The sequence below is a fragment of the Mirounga leonina genome, unplaced genomic scaffold (assembly GCF_011800145.1).
Source record: "Mirounga leonina isolate KUSES-001 unplaced genomic scaffold, KU_Mleo_1.0 Mir_93, whole genome shotgun sequence".
NCBI lineage: Eukaryota > Metazoa > Chordata > Mammalia > Carnivora > Phocidae > Mirounga > Mirounga leonina.
Window position 1 is genome coordinate 9,946,180 of NW_023270854.1, and position 22,775 is coordinate 9,968,954.

A 22,775-nucleotide genomic window follows, 5' to 3' on the forward strand; every position below is an offset into this window, starting at 1 on the left:
TGATTTGAGAAAGGTGTTAATGTAATTCATTAAGGAAAATATTTTTTTCTACAAATACTTCTTTATTCTCTAATGTAGAGTAAACTTACTTCTACATTAAACTCTAGAATACCTCTAACAGTATCAGTGTTTTTGATTTTTATTTTTTCTTCAATGGACTATCTATTTTATTTCATTTAGAGCTTCACTACATGTTTTTTTAAATCACATAGGTGCATTTATGGTTATAATAAGATAGTAGCTTTCCTAGTTGCATGGAATTTATTTATTTTACAAATGTAAAGAACAAATAAAATAACATTTTTACTGATACTTTAAAATTCTATAATGTTTTGAAATTTGAGGAAAAAGTTGTATGATAGCACACATTTGTTATGATTATTATAATCCTGTTGAATTTTTATCTGCCATAAACTAATTACAGATTTGAGTAACATACATTGTTATTACCTATAGATCTTGTAGTTAAAGCTACTGAACATGTTATACAATATAAAACATTATATCTGTCCATTCAAAGGTGTGCTGCATATTTGAGGAGTAATAATAATATACTAATTAAGAAATAATATACTTATTAAGAAAAATAAAGGAAACAATTACAAATTTATTATTAAACTTGGTTTAAATCACAAATATCTCATCTTTCCATGACTTCAAAAAGGCAGACATAATTTCTTTAAAAGCCCATGTAAAATTGTGATGGGACTATTTTGCATGGGACCCATTTGGACTTGGGAAATTCACTAACTTTTGCAATATTGTGATTTATTTTATATATATTTATTCTAAGATAACATTCTATCTCATGATTATTATAAATTTCCTTTATTCTTATATGTGTCAAAGAGGATTTGTGAAAGACATATCACTTAGAGTATTTTTTTTAAGTTTTTTTATTTATTTTGAGAAAGAGAGTTAGAGAGAGCACACATGTGCAAGCAGGGAGAGGGGCAGAGGCAGAGGGAGAGAGAGAATTTCAACCAGACTCCACGCTGAGCATGGAGCTCAACACAGGGCTCGATCTCAAGACCTTGAGATCATGACCTGAGCTGAGACCAGGAGTCGAAGGCTTAACTGACTGAGCCACCCAAGAGCCCCTAGAGGATTTTAATAAAATATCAAATACCTATAGCATGTTTTACAGATAGAACAATAACTGAATGAAAAACTGAGTTAATATTTTGTAATTTTAATAACAAGTCTTTTTAGACAACCATATTTAAATCCATATGACAACCTTGCCTTTCTTAAAATTTCCATTATTAAAAAATAAAGTTCATATTGATAAGAAAATGTTTGTATCAATGCCTGGGCCTTGACAAAAAATTGAAAAGAGAAATGACTGAAATATAATTAATTAGAATGAATCTCCAGTTTTCCCCAACCTTGACTCTAACAATGAATGAGAGGGAAACTGTATACCGGCAGGAAGGTGATAATAAGCTGATGGCTACTTAGGGACTACAAATGGGATCAGGGTTCATGAGAAATGAATAATAACTGATAACTAATTCCCACTGTAAGTAGCCCAGAAGTATTCCAAGTCAAGAAGTTATGCAAATACCAAAAAAAATTAAATAAATAAATATCTTTACAAATGTTACTTATAATTACTAAACTTTCCCAAAGTGTTTTTTACTTACATTCACTTCTGCCATTATTCCCAAAATTTGGTTGATATATCTTTATAATGCTGTGTTGCTAGTTTACTTATCTTTCCTATAAAGTAAACATTTTAATTTAAAAAAAAAAGGGCCATGGAATCATATTAAGGAAAATATCCTATAATTTCATGAAGTCTGTTGATAGGAATCAAGAGAAGGTGAGGGATAAGAAAACATCTCTGCCCAACTGTGCAGGGGTAAATCTACCCTTCCTGCAATATGTACCATGTGTGTGAACTTGTATAACAGATTTCTCTGTGTATTTTCTCATCTAGAAAATCAGAATGATAATTACATACAATTCATAGGTTTGTGTGAGAATTAAGAGTGTAAATGTATGAAAAAACTCTTAGTAGTGTCATCCCTGAGCAAATATCTCCTATTTTGGTTCAGTTATATATTACTATAAATAATATGTCAATTCATTTTATTACTATTTTGCTTTTGAAATTGAACTATCATGTAAGGCCAAAATGATAGATGAAATAAGACCTAATAATATCACATTATTTCACTAAACCTCTTTAATAGATTTTCTATGGTCACAAAGGTTATGGTTTTCACTAAAACTGGGCTATTCCATTGTATTTATTACAAGAAATCCTAGTTGAAGTATTTAAAATAATCACAGGAAACTTGTAATGGGTGCTTCAGACAGAAGGGTGCTCAGGGAGATCTGTTCCCAGGCTATATGTTAAATATTTATGATATCAAGGTCAATACTTCGTCAAAAGGAGTTTGGGAGAAAATAATATAAGAAAAAATATTCTGGAAAATTATCTGTGGGATAATATCACCTGGAGATTTCCTAGGGTAAATGATCTTTTCCCACACCGTTTGTTGTTGTTGTTGTTGTTTTTTCAATACTGTTTCTATGTTTCTGGGGTAAATGGAAATTATATGTTGACACCAGTAATTAACATCATAATGATATTGCCGGAAAGAAACCAAATGTAGAAAAGCAATCTTGATAAGAAAAAATTGATGCTTGGCAACATATGGGCTGACAAGGTACAGAATTGTATGCAAAATAATAGTTATAAAGAATTTACTAACACATAATGTATGGGGAAATATTATGTAAATCCTATCATATTCCCTGTTTCCCTCTAAAAATATTCAATATCTTATTTGATGATATCAATTAATAAATTAGTCCTGATTCAAATAAAAATGAGTTTAACTTTGGAAAGATAGGTACTTCTATATTACAATGTAAGAAAATGTACTTGACAAAATAAAAATGTTGAACAGCAGTATCAGTCAAGTGGTGGTTAACATGGATTTATGTCTCACATTTTGATTCTGCATATTTTCTATTGATTTATTTAGTATTCATGCAGAGACCTTGAAAAATGATTCATTTTTGCTGATGGATGTAGGGGGTGGAACTGCATCATTGCACAGAAAATGCATTAACTGATACGATAACACAGTCATAAATGTAATAGGAGTCATTACTACCAAGAACTAGCACTATGATGCCTATAAACTTTTGCCCTGATTTTTAAAATGTATATTAAATAGAAATTTCACCAAGATTTTAAGCCTATGGGGATTTACCTTATAGTCAGTAAATAAACTGAAATTAATCATCTCAAAGGCAAAGAGTTATTTTTGTTCTACAGGATATACTTTTTACTTATTTATTTTTTGTATGATTAAGGTGTGAAATAAAACAAGGTATGTGTAAAAATAAACAAGATGTGTGTATAGAAAAATACATACATCTATTAACTACTTATAGACAAACACTCATACAATATTTAGTTTGGCCTGCAATTATTAATGTTCCACTGGAAAACTCTGACCTACATTAAGAACCTATGATCAACTACATTAGTCAGGATTCTCCAGGATTCTTCCTTTCTTGAGGAAGAGAGAGAGAGAGATTTATTATGAGAAATTGTCTCCTCATAATAAATGACCAGGAGAGTCAATGACATAAATCCCATTTGAAGGACTGAAGAAAATGAGAGGCAATATCCCAGATCAATCAGTGAGGCAAGAAAAAAGAGGTGGATTTCTCCTTCCTTAATATTTTGTTATAGTTGGGCCTTCCAAAGATTAGTTGAGGCCCACCCATATCGGGATGGCATTCTACATTACTAAGTCCACTGATTCAAATCCTAATCTCATCCAGAAAACATTCTCATAGACACACTCAGAAATAATGTTTAATCTGGGCACCCCAAAGCAGGTCTCCTTGACACATAAAATTAACTGTCACACCAGATATGCTGATCACTAGAACAATCAAGAATGCATAGATTCTCTCACTTTTTGACCTCACATCTTGGCTTATACGTAACTTTGTCCATAAAGATTTTCCTGTTTCCTTGAAATTTTATTATTTATTCATCAATACTACATTATTCCATAGGCTTTATGAGATGTTATCTTGATTTTACTCTATGATGAAAGTGAAGATAGCTCACATTTACCAAGAGGTTACTTTGTACACATCATCATTCAATAATCTTACACTAAAACATGTTACAAAAGGATAACTTGGATTTCTATTCAGATTTAATATTTACTGTTACATATTCAAGGGATTCCAATTTTCACATAATATTAGGGTCTGTAAATTCTACTTGATAAAATCTTTACACTCTTCTATTGTGTGCTAATGTTACCAGACTCCAAAAGAAAATAAGTATCATTTCAAACAAGCAATTTAGCAATTTTCACCAATTCTTGATTAAGTCAAAATATCTTTTTATTTATTTGTTTTTTTTTTATTTTTTTTTCAGCTGGGTACAGTATACTTTATTGAAGGTACATGACAAGGTAGGGCTCCTCAAGCCCCTCCTCTTCTTCAGGGGGTCTGGGATGAAAACTGTGTAGAGGTCAGGAGATTCTCAGCATGTTGGGGGATGAGTTGGGGTGAGGACTCCCTAGCAACTGAGGGCCTCTCTCTTCCTCTTGCTCTAGCTATGGCTGGTTGTCCAGAGGCTCTTACTCCTTGGAGGTCATATGGACCATAAGGTCAACCACCTGGTTGCTCTAGCCAAATTCATTGTCATACCAGGATATGAACTTGACCCAATGGTCATTGAGTGCAATGCCAGCCCCAGCACAGAAGGTGGAAGAATGGGTGTCACTGTTGAAGTAGCAGGGGACAACCTGGTCATCAGTGTAGCCCATCATGCCCTTGAGGGGACCTTCCAATGCCTGTTTCATCACCTTCTTAATATCATCATATTTGGCAGCTTTCTCTAGGCAGCAGTTCAGATCCACAACTGACACAGTGGGGGGTGGGAACATGGAAGGCCATGCCAGTGAGCTTCCCATTCAGCTCAGGGATAATCTTGCCTACAACGTTGGCAGCACCAGTAGAAGCAGGGATGATGTTCTGGACAGCCCCTCAGCCATCACACCACAGCTTCCCAGTGGGGGTGTCCACAGTCTTCTGGGTGGTAGTGATATCGTGGACTGTGGTCCTCAGTCCCTCCACCATGCCAAAGTTGTCACGGGTGACCTTAGCCAGAGGGCCCAAGCAGTTGGTGGTGCAGGAGGCATTGCTGGTAATCTTGAGGGAATTGTCATACTTCTCATGATTCACACCCATCACAAACATGGGGGCATCAGCAGAAGCGGCAGAGATGATGACCCTCATGGCCCCACGCTTCAAGTGAGCCCCAGCCTTCTTCATGATGTTGAAGACCCCAGTGGACTCCACAAGATACTCAGCACGAGCATCACCCCATTTGATGCTGGCAATATCTTGCTCCTGGAAGATGGAGATGGGCTTTCCATTGATGACAAGTTTCTCATTCTCACTCTTGACTGTGCTGTTGAATTTGTTGTGGGTGGAATCATATTGAAACATGTAGACCATGCAGTTGAGGTAAGTGAAGGGGTCCTTGATGGCGACAATATCCACTTTGCCAGAGTTAAAAGCAGCCCTGGTGAGCAGGTGCCCAATATGGCCAAACCCATTTACTCTGACCTTCACCATTGTGTCTCTGCAATGCGCTGTACCAGAAGATGCAGCTGTCTGTGAAACTGGGAGAAGCAGAGAGCCAAAGATCTTTTTAAAAAGCCTTTGAATGCAAGCCTCTAGCCATCTGGATGACTATTTAATTAAAAAATTTATATCATGAGTCTCTAGGCAATTCAGAGAAGGTATCTATCAAAGCACATTAAGATATTATATTGCCATCTTCTGGCTTTAATGTTTCTTGTTGAGAAAACTATCTTTCTAAATGTCTTGACTTTGTAACTGTTTTCTTTTCCTCTGGTGGCTTTTTAGGCTTTAAAGTTTTGCCTTCAATGTTTGCCCTGTTAATAAAATGTATCTGGTTGTACATTTAGTCTATTTTAATTAAAAAATTTTGTGCCTTCTGGATCTGTGGAATCATGTCTTCTTTGATTCTAAAAATTGTTGTCCATTTCTTTCTCCCATACTGTCTCTCTTCAGTTCTTTCTAATCTCTTTCTCCTTAAATTCGTTTTTAAATTTTCACATTAGACTTTTGTCGCTTGCCTACCTTTTGATTCTGGGAATTTCCTCTATGGGAGTTATATCTGTAAGAAGTGTCTCAAGATCAGTTCCTCAACTGCAGCCTCAGGGCTGGTCTTTAGGTTTTTGCCCCATGATAATTCTCCAAATCGATTGCTTTCTAATAGCCATGGATTTTTCTTTCACCTACTATTTGTTTACACTTCTCTTGTGTGTGTGTATCTGTGTGTGTATGGAGTAGGAAGCAGTTCCTTTCACGATTTCTCTTTCATTTCTTTGAATTTCAAAAATCACAGAAAATAATCTTTAATGCAATTTATCCACCAGTAGATGGGGGAACAGGAGAATATTTTAGATTTCTAAGTTTTCCATTCTCTCGGAATCAGTATGCCGCTACAAAATTCTGCCTTTGTTGTGGTTGTGATTGTGCTTTTCAAGTGTTTTGAACCCCAGTAAAAGGCATAGATCCTGATACATGTAAGGGTTTAATACATTATTTGAGCTGAATAAATAAATGAATGAGTGAGTAAGGGACCACATCTCTTTCTATTAATACTGTCATATACATACTTTATGGAGGTTTTTGCTTACACAGAAAATAATTTATTAATGTTATATGAAATGTTAAATATACAGGCAACAACATCTGGTAGTTTTACATGTTTACTGGTGATAATTAATATTTCCCTTGATACACCAATTTTACAATCCACCAAAAATATTCTAATTGTTGGCATTTTAAATAAATAATGTGGATGGCATTGCATATTGAAAACTCCATCTTTATCTAAGTCTACACTTAATTCAAATGAAACAAGACCGAAAGCTGACAGAGAACACTGAAGTGCTATTTCATGTCTCTGAAACTTATTTTTTTTAAATGTTGGTTGCCACAGAGGCTTAAAATATCTCTTTGTGAGAAATATCGCAGACTTCTCCTATAGCTGTTCACAGTAAATAATTTTTGAATATTTTAGGTTATTGAGCATTATTGGACTTATTTCAGGGCAAATTCATTTGCACCAATATTTTCTAATCATTTTTTTAAAAATGAGATCTGGCTTTTATCTATTACTATCTATTACAGTGTTACTGTCAGTGTGTCTCCATGTATTTCAGAGAAAGTTTCTTATTAAGGAGCCATATTCCTTTATTTGTACCCACTAAGGTATCTGAACATAGATGGCTACCTGATGTGACACAATAAATTTATTTAAGTCAAACTAGAGAAAACTCTTTCAGTTGAGAAAAAACAAAAATATTTCCCTCATACTCCTTTAAAACAGCAGCAAAAAAGGAGATGAATTTAATTTGTACTTTTTTTGCGGAGTTCATTTCCAAATACTCATTCCTTACTTATAAATTGAGGTTATTTTTATTTGCTTTCTTGTTTCATTTAATGGAAAAATATATAAACACTTTAGTATAATGAAATTTGCAATTTTTCTTCCAGCAGATATTTTCCATGTCCTCTTTAGATAATGCTTATAAGTGAGTTCTGCTTGGTATGAATCAGATGGTGTATGTATATTGGTATATGATCCACCATTTGCAATCACAAAACTTTAATTTGGAAATGGATTAGTAGTTATCTCATTTAATCTTCCATTATTTAAAATGTTTGCTCCTTGGGGCGCCTGGGTGGCTCAGTTGGTTAAGCGACTGCCTTCGGCTCAGGTCATGATCCTGGAGTCCCGGGATCGAGTCCCATATCGGGCTCCTTGCTCAGCAGGGGGTCTGCTTCTCCCTCTGACCCTCCCCCCTCTCATGTGCTCTCTCTCTCTCATTCTCTCTCTCAAATAAATAAATAAAATCTAAAAAAAAAAGTTTGCTCCTTTAAGATTCTTTTTAAGCAATCATTCAACCAACACTTCAAGTTAAGTGGAAATTATTATTTATACAATATGTTAAATATGACCTAACAAATGCTCTGACAAAATATCTCCTTCATATTTTTGTTTGTTCTTAACCAAATTGAGCAATGAAAGGGCATATTTTGTTGGTAAATGCTTTAGTCATGGTTTATAAATTCTTCTCCCTCTCTTAAGGATTTAATAGACAAAATCAGGACACTACACATTACTATCAGGAAAAAATACTGTTACACATTTATCATGAAAAGACACATTATCTTTATATTACTCCTTTTTTTAGATATGTGCATCATTTCATTTAAGATGAAAATACCCATCACATTTACAGCAAAATTGATCACTTAGTCATATTAAGCCATCTAAATTGCATGACTACATTCATTTATTTGTTTGTTTTTTATTTTCACTTCATGATCCATCTTTCCCACCTTGCAAAAATGCATGTATATTTATGTTTCACCTAAATCTATTCTACAACATAAAAGGACAAAAACTATTTATCTACCAATTTATATCATTAATATATGTCGTTAGTGTGTCTTTCATAGAAATTCCATTTTCATTGTTTTGGCCTATGTGTAAACTACATGCAGCTCTTAATCAGTGAGCACATACTAGAAGTACATTAGGGTGGCCGAATCCTCTAGTTTTTAATTAGAGAAATTACATACCCTTAAAAACAAGCCCACTACTGCTTACCTGGGAGTATTCCCTCTCCACTCTGAAATGTCTGGACTTTAAAGTTATACAATTTGAGTGAACTGAGGAGAAATGTATGTTGGGTGAAACAGAATTCTTATTATGGTAGGTGGCTTTCCAAGTCTGGGAATAGTAGACATATTAGTATTGTTTTTCCTTAAAAATATTTCCAGGCATTTCAGCTGACTGGCTCAGTCAGTAGAACACACAGCTCTTGATCTCAGGGTTGTGAGTTCAAGCTCTAGGTTGGGCATGGAGCCTACTTAAAAAAAATAAAAAAATAAGAATAAAAAATATTTCCAGGCAATCCTTTTAATAATAGTGAAAGAAAATATTCACAACCATTCAAACTTACTTTTATGTTCACATGTAATAACTGAACCCTGATGCAGTATTGGATTACTTCTTTAAAACTTCATATTAGAAAATTATCTACCACAGCATATGTATTTCCTAAGATACATTTGTTGATGCTAAATGGGAAGAGAGCATTGCTGAAGTATCAAATATTTTTTAACTCTAATATTAACCATGGAATTCACTAGGGTTGCAAAAGAGAGTGCTATGAGATATCTACCTGGTGATTCATTTAGGAAAACAAGGCAACAGAATGTCTCCACATGCTACTTAATGCAGAACTATGGGCTTCTACAGTTTGTCTCAGGATAATATCATAAATACCACTCACTCTCTGGTGTAGAAAAGTTTTAAAAAAGTTAGATTTCATTGGATCTGAAGTAATGGAGTTTTCCACAGGATAGAATATGTGCTGCCGAAGCGAGCACAGAGTTTTCCACAGGATAGAAAAAGCACTGTGCATGTAGAAGGGAAAGCCATCCAACAAATCCTTGTTCCCCACAACATTATCAGGATCAGGGTTTAATCAGAATTCTGCATTAAATGATGACCCAGGGGTAGAAATAATTTTTTTTACATGTGATGAGGATATTTAATTACCAAATATTATTAATCTAGACATTTATTCTCAAATTTGGCCAGTAAATTTAAAATTTTACCAAATATTAGAGAACAATAAAGGATAAATTTAGGAAATAAATCTACAAATCCTAACCATGCATATGAAAAAAAAAATAGTTGACACAGAAAACAGAAGGGATATTTTAAGTATAATCTCATCTGACATTTGTGAACATGCCTAATTGGAGAAGAGTAGCCGGCTGTGAAAAACCAATACTTATATTGTTGTATTGTTGGAAATTAAAAATAAAAATAATTAATAAAAATGAGAAAAAAAGCAAAAAAGCAAAAAATCATCATTGTAATGTCTGGAGGAAGTTTTTTTTTTTTTTTTTTTTTTTTTTTACCTGAGGGCTATTTCGGCTTCTAATTTAGAATAAATTTCATTATTTTTCCAATGAAATTTTTATGCACTGCAATTGCTAGGCTAGTAGTGCAGAGCCACAAGCTTGGGAAACACGTATTTTGCCAAGAAGGTAACTGGGTATGATTATCTGAAGCACAACACCTCGCCTGACTTGCAGGTACCATGTTGGTTGACTTTGGGAGAGATAGAAGCATAAAAGAATGGCGAGTTCAAACCAGGCATAGCAGCCTGGAGGTCAGCATTACTTATTGATTATAACTGAGATTTTCATAGTTGTTTTCTCCTTAGAGAAGGTGGCCTGGTTTTATACTGAAGATGCATATTAAGATGAGAAACATCTGAACAGCTACTGCCTAATTATTTGTCTGTGGTGTAAGTTCTTTAATTTTTCACATATAGCCAGCCATGAGGGTGGAGAAGGCCACAGGTGAGCCCATGAAGGGTGGAGCTGACCGAGGCACAGCTGGCAGTGAAGTCATATCTAACTGTGAAATAAACAACTATCCTGCTGATGTCGAAAAATAAATTTTGAATTTACTCTACAAGTAATAGGTACTTGTAGGGCTTTTTATTGTTTGATGCCCAGCAAGGTGAACCCTCCCCCACCAACGAATATTCTAGAGCAGGGCTGTCCAAGAGACCTTTGTGTGACGACAGGCCTGCATAGTCCATAGGACTGCGTATAGTAGCCAGGAGCCCCATGTGGCTTATGAGCTCTTGACATAAGAGAGTAAACCCTAAAAGTTCTCAAATTAAAAATTAAAAAAAAAAATTGTAACTGCTATGGTGACAGTTGGAAAGTAGACTTATTGTTGTGATCATTTCATAATATATACAAAATACTGAATTATACCTGAGACTAAGATAATGTCACATGTTAATTATACCTCAATTTACAAAAGAAAGAAATATGGCTATTGCAATGGAGGGACTGACTTTATAATAGTTTTTCATTTTATGTTAACTAAAACTAACTCTAAATAGCCACATGGAGCTCCAAGATACACCTGAGCTACGAGAAGCTGGAAGAGGCAAGGAAGGATTCTTCCCTTTGAGGGAAATGTGGCCCTACCAGCACCTGAATTTTGGATTTCTGGTTTCTAGAACCAGAAATAGCTGTTGTTTTAACCATCAGTTTGGAGTAATTTGTTATGACAGCCCTTGGAAATTAATACAGATGGCTTCACTGAGGAATTTGAAACAAGAGCAAGTGGCAAAAAGGCCAGAAACAAGGAAGCACCCATTCACGAGCGGTCCAGCAGCACCAGGTACCACCCTGGGTCTGAGTGGTGGAAACACCATTACTCTCACCAGACCGACCATGAAATACGATTTCACTGCCTCTCTGGGCCCTTGTCTCCATGGCCACCAGCCTCACCCCGAGCCTGTTTCTTCAACCTTCCCTTTAATTGTGTGTCACCCAATATACTCTATTATTTGGTTTAGGTTAACTTCAATCTATGTCAGTCATCTACAACCAAGAACTGGGGAACTCAATGGTTTTGAAAAAGTTTCCAAAATAATACTGCTTGAGTAAAATAGTATTTACTTTTATATAAAATATGTAATATATATTTGTATGTAATTAATGTATATAATTATTATATATATGTGTTCACATTGTATCTCTCAAAACTTGAGGCCGTACAAATAATGTGTGCCTCGAGAGTATGAAACCGTTCTCAAGATAAAGCACATAATGAGTTTTCCTGCTGTTCAGGGAAAACGGAAGTGAGAGCCTTTCTTCGCATTGAGAATTATGTTGGCCATCTCAAAGCCATGGGTGAGTGGTAAAAGCAGACACAAGAGAGATGTAAATTGAGCTGAAATATTTCCTTTGGCAGCAGCTCACTATTAAAATAAACACAGTGATCTGTAGAACTGTCATATATATTAAGATTTTTATTTAACAATAGCGATGATTTTAAAAGATCATTGCATTAGAGAGAAAAATCATGCTTCACACTTTAACAATTTAGCATTCTAGTAATCTGTAAGAAGTGTTATTTCACATTATTATGAATAATTCATAGATTTTAAATGTATTTTTGTCTTAGCTAGGATTCAGAAACTGACAGTGCTAGGTGCACATTTTCATTATTTTCCTATTCTAATATTTTAAAAACCACTTTAATTTAAATGATCTGATCAACTAAATTACCCCAAAATATCCAAGAAAGTTATGTACATGATCCAGTTTATAGAATACAAATGAATATATAGACATGTTTTTATTTATTGTACTATTTCTGCTTTATTATTTATTTTTTTTTAGTATAGAATTTTCTTTACTCTCGGGGCACCTGGGTGGCTCAGTCGTTAAGCGTCTGCCTTCGGCTCAGGTCATGATCTCAGGGTCCTGGGATCGAGCCCCGCATCGGGCTCCCTGTTTGGCGGGAAGCCTGCTTCTCCCTCTCCCACTCCCCCTGCTTGTGTTCCCTCTCTCGCTGTCTCTCTCTCTCTGTCAAATAAATAAATAAAATCTTTAAAAAAAAAAAAAGAATTTTCTTTACTCTCTATATAATTATGGCTCTGGTAATATATTAAAAGTTTTTTTTTAATGCTATCTTTTCATTCTCAAAATTAAGAAACTGAGATTAGGATGTCCCTCTATCCTTTTGTTTCTTGCATGGTACATGGTTTATGTTCTCTATAGTTCTACAATTATTCTGCATCTACATTCACCTCTGCAGTGATCTATAATGAGCCTTGATCTGAAATGATGGGGAATGTTTAGTATTTGATAACTATAGGATATGGATCTCTTTTTCTTTCTTTCTTTTTTTCTTATGCATGTGATTTTGTCATGGTGAAATGGTTTCACTTTTATTCTAGTGTGGTCACAGGATGATGTTCTCTGATGTTAGTGATTCATGAAATTATCTGTTTTCCACACTAAACAACTTGGTCCAGCTGCGTGCCATGCAGCCACAAGCTGGGAGCTCCCAGGGTTACTTTCTTTTTCTTTCTCTTTCCTTATCTTCCATTAGCTACATCCTTGGCAAGGTGGGGGATCCCCTATGTGATGGTTTCCATGTAAATGTCCATCTCTGTGTGTTTTTTTAAACTCATTGTTATTTAGATAATATCGCCATGAAATGTATACAGCCAAGTGCTACAATCATGGTCATTCTCTATTTCTGGGTTGAGATAGTCACACTCTAACACACAATACCATGCAATATGAGCATGAGGTGGTATACTTCTTAGGCATATGTTCTAGATATCTGGGAGGGATGGTGGGTGGAGAAGCACTCTTTGGATATGTAGCCATACATTTTATTTATGTATTTATTTATTTGCTTATTCACACACTGCTTTTTTTTTTTATAAGGTATTAGTTTTGAATTGTGTTAACTTTGGATAATTTCTGATAGTATCAGTAGTTTCTATTAAGCCATTCGGGTCATGGCACCTCTGGGCATATCTCACTTCAATTAGGATGCCCCACAAAAGTAAAGACAATTTTAGTAGCAGAAAACTGTGCTGTTCCAGCCCTGCCAATTACTTGAGAAAAGAGATCCACATCATCTCTCTGTCTTCATACTTCTGTCCCCCACTAGATAAAAAATACCAAGGACACTCTGCAGGGGAACTGGCAATGGACATGGCAATGCCATCCTTTTAGTGATGTAGGGAAGCTATAGCTAGACTCATCCTCCATCTGCTTGTTACAGGATAATAATGATTCTGCTAATGCATTAAAACAAAAACAAAGGAAAGGCAGATAGGGCATTCAATATAAAGAAAGAAAATAAGATTTACAGTGCAATTACACATTCAGGTAACTTAGTTCATTTACACTTATTTAAGAAGGATAATTCTTCTGGGGGCCTGGGTGACTTAGTCGGTTAAGCATCAGACTCTTGATTTCGGTTCAGACTCTTGATTTCGGTTCAGGTCATGATCTCGGGGTCCTGAGATCGAGCCCTCAGTTGAGCCCCGCCTTGGGCTCTAGGCTCGGTGGGGAGTCTGCTTGAGATTCTGTCTCTCCCTCTCCCTTTTCTCCTCCCCACCACTCTCTCCACCCCCTCTTTAAAATAAATTAATTTTTAAAGAAAAAAGGATTATTCTTCTAACTGCACCTTTAGATTTCTGTTAACAGTTTATCACTCAGTTGTACTAAAGACATAAGTTTGAGATTTTTTCCTAAAAACTGGACAGATTATTTATAAATAATATAAGAGAACAAAGTCATTTCAACTGAGGACAGAAAGTATATGAAAGCATGGACTCCCGATATAACAAAAGAAACTGGATAGATGCTGAAGCTTACAAAGTCAGAGGTGTTGGAATTGGAGCTGAGAATGAAAAAAAAAAATTAAGCTACACTATTAAAGAAAAAGGAAAATCATGGTGCTAATTCTGTATTTAACAAACATTGTTATTGTTACATTCTGGAGAGGGCTAAGTATAATCATTGTGTTTCTGTCTAACTTTAAGAGGATTTAAAATGTTTAAGAGAATCTAGTATTTGCAACATATAAGGAACTGGAATTGCAAAAAGCTTAGTTTATTAAGTGTGCAATCAGTGTTAAATGCTTTGGAAAATAGAATTGGTCATAGACATACATTTTGTATTTGTTAGATTATATAGTATTACTTAACTATTAAGAGGTTATGTCTAAATAGTAATAACTAACATTGGGCAAATTACGTTTTTTAAGATTTATTTATTTATTGAGAGAAAGAGAGAGTGTTGGGGGGGGAAGGGCAGAGGAGAGAACCTTTCATGCAGACTCCCCGCTGAGCGAGGAGCTGGACCACTGGATCCCACAAACCATGAGATCATGACATGAGCTGAAACTGAGTGGACCGCTTAACTGACTGAGCCACCCAGGCACCCCAAGGCAAATTATTTTTTAAGAAGGAAATATTTCTGTCTATTTGTTAAACTTTTTCAGAAGACATATTTTTCCCATTAAAGCTTCTGATTCTGGACCCTGATTGAAGTTCCATTTATTATAGCACTCCTTTTACTTTGTATTGCCATACAAGAATATTCTTGCAGGTACAGGGTGGTAAGATTTCAGGCCATCTGAAACTCTTGCTTGTCTCCATCATTCTTTGACACTCTATTACCATAAACTCCAGCCCCTACAGTGGGCTATTCCTTTACCATGTTTAGGTAAAGGAATTTTTCCTCAAAAGGAAAAAAAAAGGAAAAAGGGGAATTGTCTGAAAAGTACTTTTGAAATTACTCTTTCAAATAATAATATTTTTGAAAATCAAAACTTTTTTCTTTAAAAAAGAGAAGAAAGTCATTGGGTAATTACCAAGTGGGGGGAATTTAGGAGTTTCTAAATGCTAGAAAGGGGAAATTCATAATGCTAAGCTAATTAAGCATTGAAAAATAGCACTTGGGATAAGACAGAATTAGTCCTGTATCTACACAGTTGGTTAAAACGAGTCCCTTTGTTCACTAGGTAGGAAAGTGTCTTAATTAAGTGCAGTAAGAGTTTGATACCCTGAGGTAACCTAAAGCCCATGGTCTTTATCAGCTTCAGTTTATTAGAACCTGTTGTGCAGAAACATGATGTCAGTTTTTATATCTCTTGGGTAAGAGCTGTTGTAACTGGAAATGTTTATTTTATAATCCCCAGCCTTTGAAAACCAGTAAAAGAAAAATAAAGCTATGTTTCATCAGTTACTTGGCTCCTTTATATATTAATTTCACAAAGGAAAAAATAACTGAGCTCTGATTTAGACTCAGAAAAATGCTATGTACTTAGAGTGAGAAAAAAATTAGCTGATTGGAAGCATATGGATACTCATGATGGTGATGATGATGATGGTGATGATGATGTTTCTTGGCATGTGCTGAGTGATAACACTATGCTGAGATCTCTGCATATGACTCATATTTTGTCCTTGAAACAACCTTGTGAATTGAGTGCTGTTATTGCCATTTTGTGGATCATTAAACAAAGCATAGCAATGTTGGGTGGCTCCCCTCAGTGTGTACAGGTGGTGAATGGCAGACTATTCATTAAATCTAAGTGCATCAAAACAAGAGGACAGAACCTGTACCCAGGGCAAGCTTACCAAGAAAAAGAAAAATCACCCAAGCTCTCATAATTCTAATGATCCATAGTTTATATGTATGTAACAGAAGTACTGAGAACATATTTTAAGCTATATTAAAGTATAATATCTATGCTAGCTCCAATATTATCACTTTTAACTGAGTATATTTTCTTTAAACTATGTATAGTAAGTATTTGTTTCATAAGCAAATCATTCCTAGGAATGCTATCTTTGGATAATAAATAAAGTTAAAATAATTTAAAAAAATAGACTTAGTTTCTTTACTTAAGGTAATATTCCTTCAAGTAGAAAATCAGTAGTATTAAACTGAGATCTGAAACTTCTACTGACAAAGAGTAAAAAAAGTAATTTCTTTTTTTTTTTTAAGATTTTTATTTATTTATTTATTTGACAGAGAGAGACACAGCGAGAGAGGGAACACAAGCAGAGGGAGTGGGAGAGGGAGAAGCAGGCTTCCCGCGGGACAGGGAACCCGATGCGGGGCTCGATCCCAGGACCCTGGGACCATGACCTGAGTCAAAGGCAGACGCTTAACGACTGAGCCACCCAGGCGCCCCAAGAAAGTAACTTCTTAAGAAAAAAAAATCCCCCATAATTTTTTTTTCTGTTATCTGGACTATGTAAGTCAGGTCACTCTGAATTACATGTGTAAGAGAAATTCATACTAACATATCTATTTCAGAATGATCTTGTATCTTTAATACAATAATTTAAAATTCATCTGTGGTAATTTAAGAAGTGAACTACTTTTCTATTTCATGTACAGTTATTAAGTAAAAATGATCTTCTTAAAAAGAGCAAATCCAGCCTCGTTCTGAGAGTCATCAACATTGAAGAATTTATAGGAAAATAGTTAATGTTAGTTTGCTATCCTGCTTGTGGCTGTGTGTTCTGTGGTTTCCAAATTGAGATACGGAGCAGGCGTAGAGGAGGGCAATATTCTGCCCCTTCTGTCTTGGTAAAATAGACTATTAATACATATGCATACTCAGAAAAATAATATTAAACAAATTTATCCAAAGGATATAAGGAATCTGGAAGAGACACAAAAGACAGTGGGGCCCCGGTAGATGCAGTGGAAAAGTGAGGGGCTGAATCCCACAACGAGGCATGTGCCTCCTGTTTCTGCATATTCGAGGCCCAAACCCAGCCAAGCTACAAAGGGAATCAGAAATGAGAGACAATCTGACAAAATCTGGTTAACTCCCTTCTGAAATAGGCAATTAAAGAAACAGAGAGGGCTTCAGAAAGGGTCTAAGTGAAATAAAAGTCGTGCCCTCAAGAGGATGGGTGTCATGAGCATGCTATGAAGGCACACACACGAGTTATGTTTTCCACAATGTCAGTTTTATTCAATCATAAAGCAAAGTTAATCACAATTATAAAGCAGGTTCAGGATTCCAAACTCAATGACAATTCACCATGTGATTAAAGTTGGCTTCTTACAGGGCACACAAAGCAGGACAGAAGACAAACCACACAAGGAGCAGGATAACAGAAGGGTGCAGGGTGTTAACGAACCCAACACGGAGTCAGTCTGTGGGCGTGTGGTTGAGATAAGGCCAGGGTCCCGTCAGGGTCAGCTCTCAGCACTTACTGCTTCTGATGTTCAAGCAGTGAAGGATCTCAGTTCTGTTCGGAGATGGATCAGGCAGAGCCTTCAGGGGCAGTTGCCTTTTGTAAGTGGTCAGATGTCATGCCTGGAGAGTCTGACCGTTTGCTGCCCAAGTCCTTCCCTTTTAAAGGGATTCGATCCATTATGGGCCCCTGCAGACCTCTGGTTCTGCTCCTTATCAGTTCTGGGCTGTCAGCTGGTCCAGAGATGTCTCCTGGCTGCCGTACCTTAACTGCCTGCGTCATTGCTCGACACAGGCTCCCTCCCGCTTGACACGAGAGACTCCATGCTGCTCTCTACAAAGGGACACAGGCTCAGGGGCCAAACTGCTTACACTGAGTAGCCTGTAGTATTATTGAGCAGTTTAGGTTTGCCCCACAATTTCAAGGGCAAGACCAAGGTGTTTTTTGCCTTTCACCAGGGAAGCAAAGCAGCACTCCCTGGAATTAAAAATGATAATGCCTCCCTAGAAATCATGTGACCTCCCATGAGATCACATACAGTAGGTAGATGATGTTTTCTTACCTAAAAATAGCAGCAAATTCCACATGTAACATAAAAAAAAAAATGTGGGATTACCATGTTCAAAGAAATTGTTAACCTAAAATTACTAGAAATTGCTAGGATAAAATTCCATCTGGTTAAAAATAAATTAATGGTCCCTTTCTAGACTTTTTTTTTTTTAAAGATTTTATTTATTTATTTGAGAGAGAGAGAATGAGAGACAGAGAGCATGAGAGGGAGGAGGGTCAGAGGGAGAAGCAGACTCCCTGCTGAGCTGGGAGCCCGATGCGGGACTCGATCCCGGGACTCCAGGATCATGACCTGAGCCGAAGGCAGTTGCTTAACCAACTGAGCCACCCAGGCGCCCCTAGACTTTTTTTTTTTAATTTGGATTTCATAAAACTAGATACCATATTTAAGGATCATATTGGATCCTAACAACAGAGTAAATCAAATAAAGTGATTCTGTGTTCCTTTTTTTGGGTTAATTGTGCAATCACAACAGAATGGGGGTTGGGGGGTCATGATGAGTTAATGGGTGCAAAAATAAAAATTTCTAATAAGTGTTTTACACAATGTTGCTACATCTCTATTTATTTGGTGCAAAAGTTAAAATGTCTGTGCAAGGGCTAAATATCTGAAAGCCATTTGTGAATACATTAAAAGATATATAAAAACAATTCAAATCGTCATTGAAACAAAATATGTTAGTTAAAATATCTTTTAGGAATTGGTCCTTTATGAGTTGGGAAAATGGTCTAAAATTTTTGACCTTCAATATTCTCCCCCCTAAACTCTTAGATGTTTTTCTAGTTTAGTATGGGTTTCTTTCAACATCTAATGCCAATGAGCACTGATATTGCAGGGATTTTTTTTTCAAGTTATGCAGAAGGCTATCTCTTCATTTGAGATAATTAAATTGAAATTTATGGGACATTTTTGAATGGCTTAGTTCTCTGTTACAGATTATGTGTTTCTATTGCCATTGTCTAAAGAAAACATTTCCCTATTTAGGTACTGAACCATATTTGTAAAATGTATTGCATGGGAGACAATTACTTTAATGTTTTCCTTGTCCTTACAATGCTCTAGCAGTTGAGCAAAGACATAGGATTTTAAAGAACAAATTGATCAAATTTTATGTATTAGTGTTCTCCAGATAAACAGAGCAAAGAGGTTGAATATACAGGAAGAGATTTATAATAAGGAATTTGCTCACATAATTATGGAGGCTGAGAAGTCCTAGGATTGGCCATCTGCAAGCTAGACACCAAGAAAAGCCAGTGGTGTAATTGAGCTTGTCTTAAGTCCTTCAAATCGGGAGCACCAAGGACAGTAGAAAAATCAATGTATGACCTCAGGTAATCAGGCAAGAATTAAAAGGGGGTAAGTTTCCTTCCTCTGCCTTTTGTTCTATTCAGGCTTTCAACTGATTGGATGAGGTCCATATTGGGGAAGACAATCTATGTCGCTGAGTTCACCAATTCAAATGCTAATCCCGTCCAAAACACTCTCAGAGACATGCCAAGAAAGAATGTTTAATTTCAGCATCCAATGACCAGTCGAGTTGACACATAAAATTAACCATCACTTTGTGATGATACAAATTCAAATTGGGCAGGCCTCATATTTTATCTTAATGGTTGGGGGTTGGGGCACACCACAGAGGGCAGCTCTGGATGCAGTTCTGAGTCCCTCAACCACCCTCCAGCTTTTCTACTGCCATGCTTGGGCATGAACTTCTGTTCACCTCCACTTTCCAGAGGTTTCCTTGCTTCTTTGTGCCTTCACTGTAGCCAAATGAACTTTGGAGGTTAAATTCCTTCTGCCCAAAATGTGCTTTACTGTTATCTCCTACATTTATATGCTAGACATTTCACAGTTGCAAAAGCTTCCTGACCTTGGTGAAGCTCTTCCTGAATCATTCAGGTAAAGTTAGATGCTCCATCTTCCATGATTCTGTATCACCTGTAAGTGTAGCTAATAAACCATTGATTGAATCTTCTGTAACTTTGTATTTCATTTTTATCCATGTTTCCTCCCCAGTGAATCTCTCAAAGATTGATATATTTTTTCAGCTTTGGATATTCAGCACCAAATACAGAATGAATTAATATTTAGGGAATGTATGAGTAGAAGAATAGAGAAAGGGCATTAATCACTAAGTTGACACAAATGAAAATAAAATCAATGAAACCAACAAAGGACAATAAAGATAAACTAGACAAAATAGAAATGACCAAAAAAAAAAAAAAAGTAATACCTCAGAAATCAACCATTTGATGAAAAAAAGAGTAAAATGAGTAAAACGAAGCATTGCCAAAGATGGAAATGGAGGGAGAATCAGAAACAGAAATCACAGAACATATATGGACCATTTAGATGATACTAAAAGAAGAACAAAGTAGGCATATGATAATATATCAGTATTTGCTCTTGATAATAGAGGCTATTAGTGAGCCCACATGATAAATGGAATGGGTGCTAATATATAAACTGGATGGGGAAAGTTTTGCAAAGTGAACAGAGCTGCTTCTTAATTGCTAACTAAAACTCTGAAGCGTAGTTTGAGATAAACTTTATTTTAGTAGGATGGTTTTAAAGGCCATGCAAATTGTAAAGAGTACCCTCTGTTACACTAGATCAATGAAAAAGATATCGTGATGTTAAACCAGACCCATAAATCTTCTCCATCCACTTAATAATGTTTCCCAGGAGACCCCTGAGCTGCATTAAGCTGAGGAAATTGTTTTGGGCAAGGGAAACTGGTAAGAAGCCAAAAGGAATTCTTAAGGTTAAAAAATAACTAATAATAGAACACTTCGAATACATGAAAAATTATTTTCCTGCATTTGAAGAAAAGTTTTTTATAAGAATGGATAAGGTCTCTGGAAAGAATATAAGTGACAAGTTCCTTTATACGAACATGCAGCCTCTTTACTAATGTGTCAGATCCATAAGGTACACACACACAAACACACACACACAACATAGACATACAGAGCCATATACACTTATTGAATTCTGATACTTAGCCCCTGAGCAAACAACATAATAGTCTTCATTTTGTTATCACATCAGTAAAAATGCAACATTAGGAAATATCTTGCATGGCTGTCATAAAAATTAAGTGAAAAATTAACAGAATGGAAAATGCTTACTAAGCAGTATGAAACGATGTAAGTAAAATTTATAGTAAGAGCCTAGCAAATATTAAAGCATACAAAATTAATTCTCCTTTTTCTGCCATTTTTATTGACCTGTGAGAGAGACTAATTTGTCTCACCTTTTAGTGCCACTTTGTGCTTAGGAACCTGCATTCCTGAGAAAGGAAAAAAAAACAAAATTTCATAGAAATAGCAGATTTTTGAATTTTAAATTCAGTTTACGATAAAGAAATGTTTACAAATGCACATAATAAATATATATATAAGCAGTCATATGGAACATGTAAATTGCTTTCCATGAGTCCACAAACCTCCAAGTATCAATTATTTCATTTCTGTGACAACTAGAACATAAAGAATTTATGGAAATTAAAAAAAATGTTTGTAATATTACTACAATAAGACTCTTTTGATCAGTACAGTTATTTAGTTTCTGAGAAAATTATAGATGAAAGAAATTTAAAGAAATTGTAAAACATGGTTAAGCTTCTAAACCTCTTAACATTAAGCTATTATTTACAGCAAAACTACTAGACAACTGAGGAGATTTCGATATGATATACCTAGATTTCAACATTCTGATAAACTTGAAATTATTCTTGTTGTATTAGTCCCATCTCAGATTGGCTGCAGTCAAACTGAGAAATCGGTTGCTGAAAGTTTCATGACTTTTGGCAAAACTTTGTGTTTCAAATGAAAATACAAACAAGTAAAAATTACTTGGTGCCTTATTAAGACAATATAAGAGTTTTCATTAGCTAAATTTAATTAGGCAATCTGTTATAGGCTGATGTCCTAAAAGACCAGGAGAGCCTTTGGTATGAGACATTTGACTTAATTTCTTTGATGACTGTGCCACTTTTCTGTCATTAACTTTGTTTTCATTTCAAAAATCAATAATCCTATGCTTGTTTCAGCTTTATTATTTCCACTGTAGCATTCCCACAGCTGTTTGAAAATATTGTTCCATATATATACATATGTTATGAAATAGGTTTAAATTTATGCCATACAATAATTTAGAATTTTCAAACAGCACCATCAAATTATTTGTACTGAATAAACAAAATAATTTTCACAACACAATATGTGACAAACATATATATATATATATGTTTATATATGTATATATATATATATACTATATATATATATAGTAGAAAGAGAGAGAGAGGGAGCAGGGAAGGGCAGAGGAAGAGGAAGAATCTTAAGCAGGCTCCATGCTCAGTGCGGAGCCCGACATGGGGGTTCCATCTCACAAACCTGACATCATGACCCAAAGCGAAATCAAGAGTTGGACGTCCAACCACCTGAGCCACCCAGGTGCCCCGTGGCAAGTGTATTTTAATAAAATATTGCAAGCAAAAACCAGAGGTAGCAGTAAGGGAA

At 35.5% G+C, this 22,775-nt stretch overlaps 1 long non-coding RNA gene and 1 pseudogene across 1 annotated transcript in view; both read right to left on the reverse strand.

Moving 5' to 3' along the window:
- The window catches only part of LOC118004385, a 265,095-nt gene that overhangs the window by 186,586 nt on the left and 55,734 nt on the right, over positions 1 to 22,775 (reverse strand). The gene's annotated exons all lie outside the window — the stretch shown is intronic.
- Positions 4,629 to 5,631, reverse strand: LOC118004384 (annotated as a pseudogene).